This window comes from Mirounga angustirostris, unplaced genomic scaffold (assembly GCF_029215605.1).
Source record: "Mirounga angustirostris isolate CCGP_5_RB_7025 unplaced genomic scaffold, mMirAng1.0.hap1 SCAF_16, whole genome shotgun sequence".
Classification (NCBI taxonomy): domain Eukaryota; kingdom Metazoa; phylum Chordata; class Mammalia; order Carnivora; family Phocidae; genus Mirounga; species Mirounga angustirostris.
In genome coordinates this window covers 46,961,498-46,979,982 of record NW_026991724.1, presented here as the reverse complement: position 1 = coordinate 46,979,982, position 18,485 = coordinate 46,961,498, and positions in this window count along the sequence as shown.

The following is an 18,485-nucleotide window of genomic DNA, read 5'->3' as shown; positions in this document are numbered from 1 at the left end:
AAGGGTCAGAGTGTGGAACCCCGGATCTGTCTGTCCCCACAGCCCCTGCTTCTGGCCCCAGGGATACACTGCTCAGTGTTTGTTAAGTAAACATTTTATTTTGGTATAAATACAGAGAAGTCTACAAATCATTAGCGTGCCATCCAATGGCTTTACACAAAGTGAACACACCAGTATAACCAGTACTCAGATCAAGACACCAAACATTAGGTGCCTCCCACAGGCTCTTTTCCTGCCACGCCATCTTCTCTGAACGTTTTCCCTTTTCTGATCTCCAGCAGCCTGGATTACCTTTGTCTGTTTCAATCCACGTAGTGCGTACTGTGTATTTGGCTTCTTTTTACTTGACATCACATTTGTGACATCCACATTGCACAGAGGAATAGTTCCTTCATTTTCATCTCTGTCTGCTTTCCATTGTGTGAATATGCCTCAAAATGGATATTTTCCAGCTTGGGGGTTATTCTGGTGCTATGAAAGTTCTCATCCATTTCTTCGATAGGCATCTGGGTATACCCCAAAGAGTGGAATTGCTGGTCAAAAGGCAGGTGTGTGTTTGGCTTTAGTAGACACTGTCAAACTCTACTAGTTTACACTCCCACCATTCATGCACACACTTGATATTGTCTCTTTTAAATTTTTTTTTTCCATTCTGGTGGGTGTGCTGTCGGTTGTCACACCGGACACCATTTGTGCACTTACTTTTCGCCAGGCACTTTCCAAACTCAGGATCCTTACAACAGCCTCAGAGGTAGATTTGCTTTTCCTCATTTTACAGATGAGGCAACGGCTCAGACAGGGGAAAGTCACTTCCACTAAGTCACAGAGAGAATTAGTGGCTCCTGCTCAGTGCCAGTCCTGTGCTAGGGGGATCCAGAAATCAATCAGATCTGGCCCCTGCCTTCTTTGTTTCAAGTCCCAGGACTTTTATGTCCGCAAAAAAAGGGAAACAACGATGACCACCAATCTTCTCTTCTTTCTCTGCATTCACAACCCTTAGTTCTGTCTTCCATATCTCTGTCTCCCCCAAAAGGCATCCCAATTTCTACTTAAGTCTTAGAATCTATCTCTTCAAACAGGGACTCATCACCCCCTTCCTTGCTTCTTGTTCCCTAGCTTCCCAGTTTCTAGACTTCAGACTCAAACCTATGTGATGGCCTTGCCTTTACTCCCCCAAGTCCCATCAAACCATCACTGAGCTCTCTCTCTTATTTTCGGCAATGATAAATCAATGAGTCGCTTTGGAGTTTTTATGCATAATAATTATAAGTAACCATTTCCTGAATACTGACTGTGTACCTGGCTCTTTGCTAAAACACTTTATGGTATTATCTCATTCAATCCTCACAACAACCTTACGAAGCAGGTAGTGAAAGTAACCACCATTTATACAGAATCTTTACCTTCTGCCAGGGAATCGTAAGTGTTTCATACACATCATCTGATTTAATCTATTAAAGGGGGATTTGAAATGGAAACTGTCATCTTACTTCCTACTTTCTCAGGTCTGACATAAGATACCAGGCTCAGAGAGGCAGAGTCGCTTGGCCAACATCACACAGCACGAAAATGGTAGAGCTGGTATTCAAATCCAGAACCTGGGCTCTCTTAACCTCATGTGATAGTTATCGTTTGGATTTGCAGATAATCTGCAACAAGTAAGATAGTCATCCTCAAGCAGGAGGACATCACTTCATTGAGGGAGCAAAGCTAGACCTACCTTTACCTTATTTTAACATTATGACACTTCCTCCCATCTTCCAGTTAAGAACCACCCATCTAGATCATTTAACAGATGGGCAAACTAGAGCCGGGAGGATCAGGCCAGCTGACTAAAATTTCTCCCTCCTGGCTCAAGTCCAGGGCTTTCTTCCTCTAAACGACACTGCTTTCTGACACAAGTCCTGAGCAGCACTTGTGTTGAGTGAGGGCGTTCCCAGATCTGGGTCTTCAGAGCGCTGCATGAGGCTGGGTGCCTACAGGAGCCAGCAGATATGTAAGAAAAGACAGCTGGGCTGGCAGACAACCTCTTCCTCCTCTACAGAGAGCAGTTGCAGCCTTGAGAGCCAACCCGGAATGTGGGCCCCACTGTTGCCAGATCTGATGTTTCAAGAAAGTCAAGAATCGAGATTTTCAAGTGAAATCTTCTAATTTTTAAATCTTGACAATAACTTCAAACACTTAAAAACACCATGCCACAGGGTGCCTGGGTGGCTTGATTGGTTAAGTGTCCAACTCTTGAGCTCAGCTCAGCTTGATCTCATGAGTTCAAGCCCCACGTTGGGCTCCATGCTGGGTGTGGAGCCTACTTAAAAACAAAACAACAACAACAAAAAACACGCACCATGCAGGCCAAACAAAGTGGGCTTCATACAACGGATAGAGGACCCCTGGTCTAAACTCATCCTGTCCCCAGCATTGCCATCAAAGGCCCAGGAATGAAAAGCTTTACTCAGTCCCAGGATGGAAGTGGAGGGAGGGGTCTGAAACATTGAGAAGGCAGTAAGAATATGAGGTAAAGGATGAATAAGGATGAAACTCAGGGAAAAGCAAATGTAAGTATCTAACAATAGCTGATTTGTTAAAGAAACTGAACTATCTTTTATTATAGACTATGACTCGGTTTTTAAAAGTGGTGTAGAAAATTTAACAGTGTGCCATGTGTTCACAAAATATGTAATACCTAAAAGAAAAAAGGAGATGACAAAGCAATAAGTATAAACCCTTTAAAAATCTCTTTATTTTGGGGGCACCTGGGTGGCTCAGTTGGTTGAGCATCTGCCTTCAGCTCGGGTCATGATCTCAGGGTCCTGGGATTGAGCCCCACGTCGGGCTCCCTGCTCAGCGGAGAGCCTGTTTCTCCCTCTCCCTCTGCCACTCTCCCTGCTTGTGCTCTCTTGCTCTCTTACTCGCTCTATCTCTCAAATAAATAAATAAATAAGATCTTTTTGTTTTGTTATTTCAGTTACAGAAAACTTACAAGAATGGTACATACTCTTTGCCCAGATTCCCCAAATGTTATCATCTTAAACATGCTTTATCATTGTCTTTTTCTCTATATGTGAATCCTTTTTCCCATATATGCATTCTTATATATGTGTGTGTATAATACACATACATATTACACATATATCTTGCCATACACACACACGCGTATTTTTTTTTAAGATTTTATTTATTTATTTGACAGAGAGATAGAGAGCACAAGTAGGCAGAGCAGCAGGCAGAGGGAGAGGGAGAAGCAGACTCCCCACTGAGCAGGGAGCCCAACGTGGGGCTCAATCCCATGGGATCATGCCCCGGGCTGAAGGCAGCTACTTAACCGATGAGCCACCCAGGCACCCCACACACATGTATTTTTAAAAACAACAAATGGAATTTTTATTTGGATTGCATTAAATTTATCGATCAATTTGGGGAGAACTGGCATGTTAACAATAATGAGTCTTTGCATCCATGAATATAGTATGTCTCTCCATTTATTCAGTTCTTTGATTTCCTTCATTGGTGTTTTGTCCCTTTCAGCATACAGATTCTGCACATATTGGGCGATTTGTACAGGCATACCTTGGAGATATTGCAAATTTGGTTCCAGATCATCGCAGTAAAGCAAATATTACAATAATGTGAATCGAATGAAATTTTTGGTTTCTCAGTGCGTATAAAAGTTATGTTTACATTATAATGTAGTCTATTATGTGTGCAATAGCAGTATGTCTTAAAAATGTACATACCTTAATTTAAAAATACTTTATTGCTGAAAAACGTTAACCATCATCTGAGCTTTCAGTTAGTCATAATCTTTTTTGCTGGTGGAGGGTCTTGCCTTGATGTTGAGGGCTGCTGACCAATCAGGGTGGTGGTTGCTAAATGTTTGGATGGCTGTGGCAATTTTTAAATAAGACAGCAATGAAGTTTGCTGCATCAGTTGACTCTTTCTTTCATGAACAGTTTCACTCTAGCATGTGAGGCTGTTTGATAGCATTCACCCGCAGTAGAACTTTTAAAACTGAAGTCTCAAATTCAGGCTGGTACTTTAGAAGGCTGAGTGAGGTAGGGAAATTCTCTCTCAAATTCTGCTGGTGCTTTATCAACTACGTTTATGTAATATGCTAAATCCTGTCATTTCAACAATCTTCACACCATCGTCACCAAGAATAGATTCCATCTCAAGAAACCATTTTCTTTGCTCATTCACAAGAAGCAACTCCTCATCTGTTAAACTTTGATCATGAGATGGCAGCAATCCAGTCCCATCCTCAGGATCCACTTCTAATTTTAGTTCTCTTGCTGTTTCTACAACATCTGCAGCGACTTCCTCCACTGAAGTCTTGGATTTCTCAAATTCATCCATAAGGATTGGAGTCAACTTCTTGAAAACTCCTGTTCGTGTTGATATTTTTACTTCTTGCCAGGAATCACACATGTTCCTGATGGCATCTAGAAAGATGAATCCTTTCCAGAAGGTTTTCAACTTGCTTATCCCAGACCCACCAGAGAAATCACTATGGCAGCAATAGCCTTATGAGAAATGTATTTCTTAATTAATAAGACTTGAAAGACAAATGACTCCTTGATCCATGGGCTGCAGAATGGATGTTGTGTCAGCAGGCATGAAAACATAAATCTCATTGTCCATCTCCATCAGAGCTCTTGCGTGACGAGGTGCATTGTCTGTGAGCAGTAATATTTTGAAAGGAATCTTTTCTTTCTGAGCAGTAGGTCTCAGCGGTGGGCTTAAAATATTCTGCAGACCATGTTGTAAACAGGCGTGCTGCCATCCAGGCTGTGTTATTCCATTTATGTAGCATAATTCTTCAGGGCCTTGGGATCTTCAGAATGGTCCATGAGAACTGGCTTCAACCTAAAGTCACCAGCTGCATTACCCCTACCAAGAGAATCAGTCTGTCCTTCGAAGCTTGAAAGCCAGGCATTGACTTCTCCTCTCTACCCATGAAAATCCTAAATGGCATCTTCTTCCAATAAAAGGCTGTTTTGTCTTTATTGAAAATTTGTTTATGACAGCCATCTTCATTAATTATTTTTGCTAGATCTGCATAATTAGCTGCAGCTTCTACATCAGCACTTGCTGCTTCACCTGGCACTTTTATGTCATGGAGATGGCTTCTTTCCTTAAACCTCATGAACCAGCCTCTGCTAGTTTCAAACTTCTCTTCTGCAGCTTCCCTACCTCACTCAGCCTTCATAGACCTGAAGAGAGTCAGGGCCTTGCTCTGGATTAGGCTTTGGCTTAAGGGAATGTTGTGGCTGGTTTGAGCTTCTATCCAGACCAGTAAGACTTCCTCCATATCAAAAACAAGGCTGTTTTGTTTTCTTATCATTCATATGTTCACTGGAGTAGCACTTTTAATTTTCCTCAAGAACTTTTCCTTTGCGTTTACAACTTGGCTGTTTGGCCCAAGAGACTGAGCCTTCGGCCTATGTTGGTTTTCAACATGCCTTCCTCAATAAGCTTAATTATTTCAGCTTTTCACTTAAAGTGAGAGATGCGTGACTCTTCCTTTCACTTGAACACTTAGGGGCTACTGTAGGATGGGTCACTGTCCTATGTGGGCAGGGTTCCTGGTGACCCCAAACAATTTCATTTATTTTTATTTTTTTAAAGATTTTATTTATTTATTTGACAGAGAGACAGAGAGAGAGCACAAGTAGGCAGAGCGGCAAGCAGAGGGAGAGGGAGAAGCAGGCTCTCCACTGATCAGGGAGCCTGACAGAGGACAGACGGACGTGGGGCTCGATCCCAGGACCGTGGGATCATGACCTGAGCCAAAGGCAACCACTTAACCGACTGAGCCACCCAGGCACCTCGAAACAATTTTTTTTAAAGATTTTGTCCATTTATTTGACAGAGAGAGACACAGCGAGAGAAGGAACACAAGCAGGGGGAGTAGGAGAAGCTGGCTTCCTGCGGAGTAGGGAGCCCGATGCGGGGCTCGATCCCAGGACCCTGGGACCATGACCTGAGCTGAAGGCAGACGCTTAATGACTGAGCCACCCAGGCGCCCCAACCCCGGAACAATTTTACTAGTAACATCAAAGATCACTGATTGGAGATCAGCATAACAGATATAATAATGAAAAGTTTTTAAATATTGTAAGCATTACCAAAATGTGACACAGAAACATGAAGTGAGCAAGTGTTTTGGGAGAACGGTACCCATAGACTTGTTCAGTGCAGGGTTGCCCAAAACCTTCAATTTGTAAAATCACAGTATTTGCCAAGAACAATAAAGCAAAACTATTTCATTTTTTCAAGCTATTTAAAATAGTATTGCGGGGCGTCTGGGTGGCTCAGTCGGTTAAGCATCTGCCTTCAGCTCAGGTCATGATCTCAGGGTCCTGGGATTGAGCCCCAGATCCAGCTCAGTGCTCGATTGGGGAGCCTGCTTCTCCCTCTCCCTCTGCTGCTCCACCTGCTTGTGCTCTCTCCCTCTCTGTGTCAAATAAATAAATAAAATCTTTAAAAAATAATAAAAATAAAATAGTATCTTTATAAAAACAGGTATAATTGATATATAATAAATTGCACATATTTAAAGTATACAACTTGGTAAGTTTGGGTACAGGTACACACACACACACACACACAAAAAACCATCTTCAGAATCAAGATGATGAACCCATCTATTACCCTCAAAAGTTCTTTCAGGTCCTTTTTTCTATTCTCCTTGCCTCCCTCCCAGAAAACTCTAATTTGTTTGTATTTTTTAGAATTTTTAGAATTTTGTGTAAATGGAATCAGACAGTGCATATTCTTTCACTCCGTATAAATATTCTCAGAGTTATGCATGTTATTGTATGTGTCATAGTTCCCTCCTTTGCATTGCTGAGTATTCCACTGTATTGAGTAAAAGTCTTCAGCTATTACAAGCACTGTTGCTATGAATGTACAAGTTGGACATGTGCTTTTATTTCTCTTGGATAAATACCTAGGAGTAGAATGGCTGGGTCCTAGGGTAGGTGTATGTTTAACTTTTTAAAAAACCACCACACTGATTCCCAGCGTGGTTTTACCATTTCACATCCCATCAGCAATATGAGAGTTCTAGCTGCTCCATATCCTCACCAAATGCTCCCGGACTTTGAAATCAGTCTTTCCATTTCAGACATTCTAATACGTGTGATTTTAACCTGAATTTACCTAATGACTAATAGTGTTGAGCTGTTTATCATGTGCTTATTTACCACCCACATATATTCTTGGGTAGGGTGTCTGTTTAAATCTTTTGCCTGTTTTTAATTGTGTTGTTTTCTCATTACTGAGTTTCAACAGTTATTTATTTATTCTGGTGTCTTAATCTGCTTGGGCTACCATAACAAATACCACAGGCTGAGCCGCTCAAACAAAAGAAATCTACTCACAGTTCTGAAGGCTGGGAAGTTCAAGATCAAGGTGCTGGCTGTTTTGGATCTTGATGAGGGCTCTCTTCCTAGCTTATAGATGGCCTTTTTATTGTGTCCTTACAAAATGGAGAAAGAGACCTCTGACATCTCTTCCTCTTGTAATAAGTATATCGTGTCTATAGGATTAGGACCCCATGGTTAGGACCTCATTAAACTTCTACCACCTTCTCACAGGCCCTGTCTCACAGATACAGTAACAGTGGGGGCTAGGGTATCAACCTATGAATTTGGGGGGGACACATTCAGTCCATAAGACTTATACAAGTCCTTTATCAGATATGTTATTTACAAATACCTTCCCAATATGTGGCTTGCCTTTTCATTCTCTTAATGGTTGGTGTCTTTTAAGAGGAGAAATTCTTGGGGCGCCTGGGTGGCTCAGTCGTTAAGCGACTGCCTTCAGCTCAGGTCGTGATCCCAGGGTCCTGGGATCAAGCCCCGCATCGGGCTCCCTGCTCCGCGGGAAGCCTGCTTCTCCCTCTCCCACTCCCCCTGCTTGTGTTCCCTCTCTCGCTGTGTCTCTCTCTGTCAAATAAATAAATGGAATCTAAAAAAAAAAAGAGAAATTCTTAATTTCAAGTCAAATTTATCAAGTTTTAAAAAAGGATCATTCTGTCAGTGTTGTTATCTAAAAACTCTTTGAATAATGGAAATTCACATTTTATTTTAAAAGTTTTGTAATTTCATATTTTACATTTAGATCTAGAATTCATTTTGAAGTTTTGGGAGGTTTTTTTTTTTATGGTACAAAGTATTGATCAAAGTTCATCTTTAAAAAAAAAAAGTTCATCTTTTTTGCCTATGGATACCCAGTTATTCCAGCACCGTTTGTTGAAAATGCTATCTTTTCCCACTGAATTGTCTTGCAAATTTGTCAAAATTCATTTAACTATGCATGGGTGGATCTATTTATTTTTCTTGCTTGCTTGCACTGGCCAGAACTAAGTACAATATTGAATAGGAAGTGGTGAAAGCAAACATTCTTTTCTTGCTCCCAATCTTAAGTGGAAAGTATTCGGAGTTGTTCTTTAAAGACTTTATTTATTTATTTATTTGAGAAAGAGCATGAGCAGGGGAGGGGGAGAGGGAGAAGCAGATTCCCCACTGAGCGGGGAGGCCGAGATGGGGCTCAATCCCAGAACTCCAGGATCATGACCTGAGCAGAAGGCAGAAGCTTAACCAACTGAGCCACCCAGGCGCCCAAGTATTCAGACTTTTTTTTCTTTTAAGATTTTATTTATTTGACCGAGAGAGACAGAGTGAGAGAGGGAACACAAGCAGGGGGAGTGGGAGAGGGAGAAGCAGGCTTCCCGCGGAGCAGGGAGCCCGATGCGGGGCTCGATCCCAGGACTCTGGGATCATGACCTGAGCCAAAGACAGATGCTTAATGACTAAGCCACCCAGGTGCCCCAGTATTCAGACTTTTAACGTTATCTTTCTAAATGCACGTTGGCAAGTTAAAGAAGTTTCTAAGATTCTTTCTATTCCTTGGTTGCTGAGTTTTGTTTTGTTTTTTACTATGACTGGATGTTCAATTTTGTTGAATGTTTTTTATCTATTGAGATGATCACGCAGTATTTATCTTTAGTTCGTTAATATGATGACTTTCACTGACGGCTTTTTAAAAAAATATTTTATTTATTTATTTGTTTATTTATTTATTTGAGAGAGAGTGAATGAGTCGGGGGAGGGAGGGGCAGAGAGAGAAGAAGCAGCAGACTCCCCGCTGAGCAGGGGGCCGGATGTGAGGCTGGATCGCAGGACCCTGAGATCATGACCCAAGCCGAAGGCAGACACTTAACCAACTGAGCCACCCAGGTGTCCCTACAGCATTATATTTAAAGTGAGTTTCTTAGGGCACTTGGGTGGCTCAGTCAGTTAAGCATCTACCTTCAGCTCAGGTCATGATCTCAGGGTCCTGGGATGGAGCCCTGCATTGGGCTCTCTGCACAGAAGAGAGTCTGCTTCTCCCTCTCCCTCTGCCCCTCCCCCCCACTCATGCTCTCTCTCTCTCTCTCAAATAAATAAATAAAATCTTAAAAAAAATAGAGTTTCTTGTAGACAGCATGTAGTTTAAATCTAATCTGACAACCTCTGTCTTTTATTTGGTATACTTAGATCATTTACATGTAATGTAATTATTGATAAATTAGATTTAGGCCTATATTTTATTGTTTTGTTTGTTCTCTTTGTGTTTTTTCCTCTCTTTCCCCCTTTCTGCCTTCTTTTGGATGTGAATTTTTTTTTCATTTAATTTTTCCATTAGCTCCCTACTTTGTCCCCACATACTTACGGTTTATTTGTGATCCCTCCCAGTTCTCTGACCAGAAAGAGAGTATTTCTCAGATTTTTTCTGTCTGTATCTGCTGCCCAGGTCTGGGATTTGGATCACCCTCCGGTTAAAGTAGGGAGGTACCGGAGAAAAAAAATACCCACAGAAACCTCACCACCATATCAGTCATTTTTCAAATTTTGACTTCCCTCTACTATCTGCCTACTCTCAATTACTTTTCAGTGTCCTCAGGCAGTTGCTTTATGTATTCTGGCCAGAGCTTTTAGTTGTAATCAGTGAGAGATTACATTTAGTAGGCTTAACCAATCTTTTTTTTTTAGGCTCAACCAATCTTAATGAGAAGCATAAGTACACACACACAAAAGTCTTTTGATAAGAGTGACATTGTTTTTGCAAATCTGTTAATGTTCAGCTTAATAGAAAACAACTAGATTCTGATATCTGCTTCTGCATTCAATGTATTGTAATATGTTGTTTCATTGGAAGTACATGAAGAGAATCTGGCCTCACACATAGAATTAATTTTGATTTAGAGATGTATTTAATAATCTTTTCAGATAAACGTGAATCTTCTTTAATACTACACCAAAACTACAAATGGTTTTTTTTCTCTCTTTTTTTAAAGATTTTATTTATTTATTTGACAGAGAGAGAGAGAGAGCAAGAGCAGTAACACAAGCAGGGGGAGTGGGAGAGGGAGAAGCAGGCTTCCAGCCGAGCAGGGATCCTGATGTGGGGCTCGATCCTAGGACCCTGGGATCATGACCTGAGCTGAAGGCAGACACTTAACGACTGAGCCACCCAGGCGCCCCAACAAATGGTTTTCTCTTAAAGATTCGTTGCAATGTAGAGTCTGAAACTCTATCAACAAACTTAAAAATTCATCAGTGTATCTTGAACTTTGAATGGATCTTTTACCTATTCATACTTTTATAACAACATGCATCAGGCATTTGGAAAATACTGGCTTACTGAGTTATTCAACTTTACATATGTTGACATATTTTATTATATAATATCAAAAAAGTCATAGTCATAAATATCCATATGGAATTCACCAGAAAAGCTGTAAGTGTTTGGAACACTATTAAGCTCAGATACGGTTTTTTTCCCCTGAAAGGCTCAGATTTTATCATTTGTAATAAATTCATTATTTATTTTCCTTAAATGGGCAAGCTCTGTTCATATTTTAGAAAATATCTGCCGGGTACTCAAATCTGTGTAACTACAGTTTTTTGTTTTTTCTGTAAAAAAAAAAGTTATACTATGAAAAAAGCTACTAATACAGTTCATAATTCAAATGATCAAATACTTTTTCTTGAGACAATTCATCATATATCAATATGCAGCTTTATACATATACCTTGCATTTTGTTACACAGGATATTAAAATGACATGTACTCAAGGATAGAAATTTAATGAAATTAATAGTTTTTACTGTTTCATCAAGGACATTGTTAAGTAAAACTCGTTTTTGTTGTTTTGGGGTTTTGTGGGTTTTTTTGGGTTTTTTTTGTTTTTTTGTCTGTTTTGTTTTGGGTTTTTTGCTGTGAATGAGTGGTTGTGGAGAATACAACAACTTCTAGACATTTGGTGCCACTGCCTTGATTTGGGACAAGGGCCAGCAGTTTTATCTTCCATTGTTTTTGCACCATTAGTGCAAATTTCAACACAGTGAAAAATCTGAATAATTTTAGTTGTATCTGAAGTTGTATCTAAAGTTGCATCTTAGTTTCATTATGAAAATAATTTTGACCTCAGGGACATGCAGATCCACTTTGAGAACTACTCTACCAGGGTTAAGTATTAGAGAAGAGTTCAGGGTTCTTCTACAGAAATAAAAATAATGGCACTTAGCCCAGCCAGGAGATTATAACCAAAGAGACATGAAGAACAGTAGGAATTAGTTGAATTAGGGAAGGAAAAAGGCACTCCAGACTAAAAGAAGAAGCAGGGCAAGTGAGGGTATATGTGTGGGAGACATGTAGGCTGAGACCAGGAGCAATGGGTTGAGATAGAGCTGGAAGCATATTATGGAAAGTATCGAATGTCATCTAAGGAGTTTAAAATTGATCCTAAGGGTAAAGGACAACCACTGAAGGGTTTTAAGCAGGGGGATGACTTGACAAGATTTTGTGTTTGTTAGGATGATCGCTCCTACTGCAGTGTAGATGTGGACTCAAAGGCAGTAAGACTTTTGAGCAAAAAAATCCCAGAAAGCTGTTGAAATAGACCAGATGAGAGATGGCTGCCTGAATCCATTGGTAAAAGGACAGTGGGTTGGAAATAAATAGATTAATTGGATAGACATAAAGGAAGTATAAGTAATAAGATTAAGTGACTAATTAGAAGTGAGGATGAAAGAGAGAAGAACCAAATATGACTCTCCTAGCTTGGGCTCCTGGGCGATGGCATATTCCCTGAGAAGACATAGGGGGAGGGGCAGATTTAGAAGGAGGGTCATGATGTTGAGTTAAGGTGCCTGTGAGACATTCCAGTAGAAATACCCCATAGTCGGGCGCCTGGGTGGCTCAGTTGGTTAAGCGACTGCCTTCGGCTCAGGTCGTGATCCTGGAGTCCCAGGATCGAGTCCCGCATGGGGCTCCCTGCTCAGCAAGGAGCCTGCTTCCCCTTCTGACCCTCCCCCCTCTCATGTGCTCTCTCTCATTCTCTCTCTCTCAAATAAATAAATAAAATCTTAAAAAAAAAAAAAAAGAAATATCCCATAGTCAGACGGATACATGGGACTGATTCCATTTATAAGACATTCTTGAAAAAGACAAAACTATGGGAACATAGAACAGATAGAGCAGTGGTTGCCAGGAGCTGGGGGGAGAGGGAAGGTGTGACTGAAGAGGATAGTGTGAGGGAGGGTTTTGGATGATGGAACTATTCTGTATCCTGATTGTGGTAGTGGTAACATAAATCCACACACATCAGTTGTGCTGTGTGTTGGTTTAAAAAATAAAATAGGCAAATTAGTCTCTGGCTTACAGAACTGGTGCTAATGGTGGCATCATTTCTGAGATTCAGAATAAGGAAAGGACCTGGGCTAGGTGGTGGGAGACTATGAGGTTTGTGATATACTGAGTTAGAGATGACTTTGAGACATTCAGTAAATATCAAGGAGGCAGTGAGATACAGAACTCAAAGGAGAGCTGTGTCTGTTCTTAAAATTTCCAAATTCCTCACTTGGTATAGAACTTCGACATGAGTTATCAAGAGTCACCATTTCATGTTCCCTATCACTGTTGTTTACATTGCCTAGCACCAGCCGACTTAATCCTTTCATCTCAACCATTGCATGAGTGTAAATAATGATTTTGGTAACTTCTGTTTGTGTGCATGGGGTGGGGGGATGACTTGTTTACAATATAACAAAGGCAGGGGGACCTGGGTGGCTCAGTTGGTTGGGCGTCTGCCTTCGGCTCAGGTCATGATCCTGGAGTCCCGGGATCAAGCCCGCGTCAGGCTCCCCGTTCAGCGGGGAGTCTGCTTCTCCCTCAGCCCTTCACCCCACTCATGTACTTTCTCTCTCTCTCTACCTCAAATAAATAAATAAAATCTTAAAAAAAAAAAAATACAACAAAGGCAGGAGGTCACTTAGAACCATCATGGGGCATGAGTCACTGGTATCCAGAAAAGGGTTTGAGAAGGCTTAGGAAGACTGTAGAATGTTGGAAGAGGCTTGAAAATGAGAAGTGACAGAGGATAAGGAGCTTGAAAGTTGCAACTGGAAGGGTTGGTGGGAGACCAGGGGTATGTGTGTGTGGGTGGGGGTGCGTGCATGCATGTGTGTGTGTGTGTGTGTGTGTGTGTGTGTGTGGTGTGGACATCAGTATGTGATGCCAGAAAAGCCAATGGAGGGAGAACATTCAAAAAAGAGGTGCGTATTCTCTGAGAGCAGGAAATGTTCTCAGGACTTAATTGCAAGGAGGTTATTGGCAGCCTTGGTTGGCTTCAACTCAGAACAGTGGTGGGGTGGAAGCTAGATTGTGGTGGGAGAAGGATGTGGAAAGAAAGCTGAAGATAGGGACTGTACTGAGAAGAATAGTATCCTGATGGGGATGCCCCTATCTTCAGTCTCTTTCACTTTTTGTTGGATCCATGAGCCAACACCAGTTAGAGACATGAGAATTGGAAACTATCTCTATTTGATGATAATATATTCAAGAATCAATGGAAAAGCAACTATAAATAACAGAATTTAGTTAAATATCATGACATAAAATGAATATACAGAAATCGGCGGTCTTCAACAGTGTCCAGTTAGAAGAAAGAACAGAAAGGCAAACCTTATGCCTAAGAGCAGATAGTAATAATAATAAAATACCTAGGCATAAGCTTGACAAGCAATGTGCAAAATGTATAAGAGGAAAACTATAAATACTCCTGAAAGACACAAAAGTAAATAGGAACAAATGGAAGGGCAATGTTTTTGGACAGAAGATTACCATAATAAAGATATCAACTCTTTCAGGGCACCTGGGTTGCTCAGTCATTAAGCGTCTGCCTTTGGCTCAGGTCATGGTCCCAGGGTCCTGGGATCGAGCCCCACATCAGGCTCCCTGCTCCACGGGAAGCCTGCTTCTCCCTCTCCCACTCCCCCTGCTTGTGTTCCTGCTCTCGCTATCTCGCTCTCTCTGTCAAGTAAATAAATAAAATCTTAAAAAAAAAAGATATCAATTCTTTCAAAGTTAATTTACAAATGCAGTACAATCTTCCCCAAAAGTGCCATCAAGCTTTTATCAGGAATTAGAAAAAGGTTGATTATGAAACTTATTTAAAAGAATACACAGATAAGGACAGCCAGGAAAACTCTGAGAAAGACCATGGTAGGAGGGCATGATTGGCCCTACCAGATATTAAAACATATGATAAAACTCCTGTAATTACAACAATGTGGTATTAGCACATGCATGGATAGATCAAAGGAGCAGGATAGAAAATCCAGGAAGAGACCCAAATGCATATAGAAATTTAGTATACGTTGAGGGTTGCATCTCAAACCATTGTAGAAAAGAAGGATTTTTTTTTAAATAAGTGGTACTGGAGTAAGTGGATAACTATGTGGAAAAAGTTCAAATTAGATCTGTTCCTCACAACACACATGGGGATAAATTTTATTTTTTTTAAAGATTTTATTTATTTATTTATTTGACAGAGAGAGACACAGCAAGAGAGGGAACACAAGCAGGGGGAGCAGGAGATAGAGAAGCAGGCTTCCCGCAGAGCAGGGAGCCTGATGTGGGGCTCTATCCCAGGGCCCTGGGATCATGACCTGAGCCGAAGGCAGACGCCCAACTGACTGAGCCACCCAGGCGCCCCCGGGATAAATTTTAAATGGGCTGGAGATCTAAATTTTTAAAAGTGAAAACTGTACAAATACTAAAAGAAACATGATGAATTCCCTTATAACCTTGAAGCGAGCAAAATTGTGTTAACTCTGATTCAAAACGTAGAAGTAGCACAAGACACATTTTAATGAGGAGAATGAAAGCAAAAGAAATGCAGATAAAATTAAATGTCCTTACAACTTGCAGCCCACTGACAAATACTTGAGACAGGCAGAGTATGACAATCCTCAAGGAGTTCACAACTGCCTTAATGTTGATACTTTGCTAGAAGAAAAAGCAACCTTAGTTTGGTATTAGCCAGAACTCCAGGATCCTTTAAGTCTTCTTAAACAAATGAAAATCCTTTTGGAAACTTCCTTTATTTCTAACCCACCCCCAACTCCAAAGTATATAATCAATCACTCCCCACAACCCCAGCTCACCTCTTCCTACGCTCGGGTCCTGTCCTCATGCTTTAATAAAAACACCTTTTTGCACTTGAAAACATCTCAGGAATTCTTCCTTGACTGTCGCTTCCAGCCCCTTCACATCATTTTGGCACCCAACATGGGGCCTGAGTCTTATCATCTGGACGCCAAGCCTCGGTGCAAACTTGGTGAATACTTCCTCTTCTCTTCTTTTACTTTCATTTCAAGGGCTTTTCAAGGAGTACGGCCTCATTGAAATACTTCCATTTTGATTGCTCAGGCTGCAATCCTCTAGCTCATGACTACTCAATGGGGAGGAGAAGGCCCGCCTTTTGGCTGGAAGTTAGTACCCTGACGCTAATGGTAATAAGACCCAGAAACTTGATGCCCTCTTTTTATTCCTATTCTTACACAAAATTGTCTGTCTTGGGCTTGGGACTGCCACCTAAGTCCCTAGGACAGCTGCCAACTTTAAGACTCCCGTGTGAGGTTTCCTCCTCATTGGCCTAATGTGATCCCCTCCATATCTCTGGTCTAGCTGCTTCTGGCCAGGTAGACCTCTGCTTGAAGCTAGCCAGAACCAGTACCCATTTGAATTAAAACTCAACCTGGACAGTTTCCTAGGGAAGTCAGCTGTAAGGACTACATGTGTTGGCATGTCACTTAGATCATGATGAATTTCTATCTTTACTGTTTTCCATCAGTGTCCCCTACTAACTACTTAAATTACAAAATTGGGTAATTTCCCCTTATAAAATTTTTCTAGTGTTTTCTATGGGTAAAAAATGGTAGGTTCTTCACAGCCTTCACAGCATGGCACGGTATTTTCTTTCATTCACTGGCACCTGTTTGTAGCCTAGGATGCAATGGGGATGTGGGGGGATGCTGGCATCCCTCTTACAAGGCAGAGCGTGGAGGTGATCATAGCGATTTCATTTGAGGGATGCCTCTGGTTGCTTTGACACCAGGAACCTCTGATATACCTTCCATGGAATGCCACCGAGGAGTTGGGGAGGGGATTTCTTGGTAATGGACATTCTCTACTTTTCTAGGAGCATGGGATCCTCTTCAGTTCCCAAGAATTCTCCCTTGGAATGCCTTTTAACCCACTGAAAACAATTCAGATTGCAAGATTTCAGGGAGAAAAAAAGATTGATCTTCTGTAACAATGCATTGCCTCAGTACTCCTTCTGAGACAAGGACAAATGGGCCATTAATGGGATATAAAGCTTCAATATGATCTATCAGATCTCTTCTGTAGGAAGCAGGGTAAATGGACAGAGGTACAACACGTCCAGGCCTGCATGGCCCTAAATCAGGACCCTGACCTAAGGGCCTCTTGCAGAATGTGTTTGGCCACTAACCAGGCTAATAAACCCACTCCCACCATATTGGATGATGATTATCTAAGTAGGTCTCCTCCTAATACATGCAAGTTGCTGGAGGAAACACAGGCCATCCCTGACAAAGGGGGACACTAACTCTCTCTTACTGTTCCTCCTTCTAGTAGACCCAGGTTCTTCTTGTATGTAGGGGCTTCTCCCTCATTCATTTCCCATTTCCTTCATTAAGACAGTTGGGAGCTTCCTGGAAGAATGTCACACATAACCCAGCCAGGAGTCGGGGAGGGGGGACAGGTTGCAGAGTGTCAGCTTATGTTTTGTCTTTAGCTGGCCTTCTGCTCCTTCATCAATCTGATATCTTTAAAATCATAAAACTAAAATGGATAAAAATTTCTGAAACTAACTTTAAAAAGCTGCATTCAAACTGAACAAGAATTAGTAACATGGGACTAAATGAACTAAAGAAGATGATTATAGTTTTTGTGACTCTTGTTTGAAACATTGCTAGTTCTCTAATGCTTGCTCTTCCAGATTAAGGAAACTTTCTCTGATTTACAGAAATGTGATAAAATAGTCCTTTGTGAACAAATTGAAGCCTTTAACTTTTCTGACTACCTGAACCCTCTGAAATTCAAAAGGTATCCATAAGTATTCTTTCTTCCATGGCGATCATAGTCATTTGCATGAGTTCAATAAGAATCTGTTCTTCTTGTAATAGGACACCACTGGAAACATTGATTATTTTACCAAGGCTTTGGCTGGAATATCATATTTGAGAGAGACATGCATAGACTCAGATATGACCAAACAGCTTTAAGGAACTAAAGTTGACTTTATGAAACATGGAGTCATAAAGCCCCTTGGAAATTGTTGGCCTGATACCTTGCTTACAGAGTTCCCAATAGCCTCACCAGGTGAGTAAAGAATGTCATTTCTGGCAGGTGCAGAAAGCTCAGGATATTTTGGGGACCTTGAAAAGAGGAACTTGCCTAAATCTGCAGGTATTGCAGGCATGTCTGTTGGCAAATATTTGGCTTGGCTTCTGGCCTTGGGGCTACTAAAAGTTTAATCTAAAGATTCCTTACAAAAAGTTCCGGCAAAGCAGATTTTAAAAGATCTCTATGATATATCACTATTCTTGCTGAGCTTATGTAAATAATTACATCAAGTTTGTTAAAATTGGACTTGTTTTTCAAATAAATTAGTCTTGGTTTGACTACCTTTGATGAAAATGAAGGTGATTATAGAGAAAGTATGTTTCAATAGCACATCTTTGTAGATATTAGATTTTTAAGCATTGGGACTCAAGAAAACTGGTCTCTTTTACTGGTAGGGCTTCTCAAAATGAGAAATGCCCTGAAACCAACAGGATTAAGCCCCATTGAGTTACTATATGGAAAGCCTTTTCTCACTGTCGACATAGCAATAGATGGAGACTATAACACTCTGTTAAATTATTCACTTGAGGCTGGGTTAATTAATAAATCTCTAAACAAATATGCCAACCATATTGATGTGGAGAACAAAGGCAGAAGGAAATGTAGATAAAATTAAATTTCCTTATAATTTCCTTATAAAATCCAGGATCCTGTGAGTCTTCTTTAGCTATGAAAGTCCTTTTGGAAACTTCCCTTTGTCTTTATCTCCCCAACTCCAAAG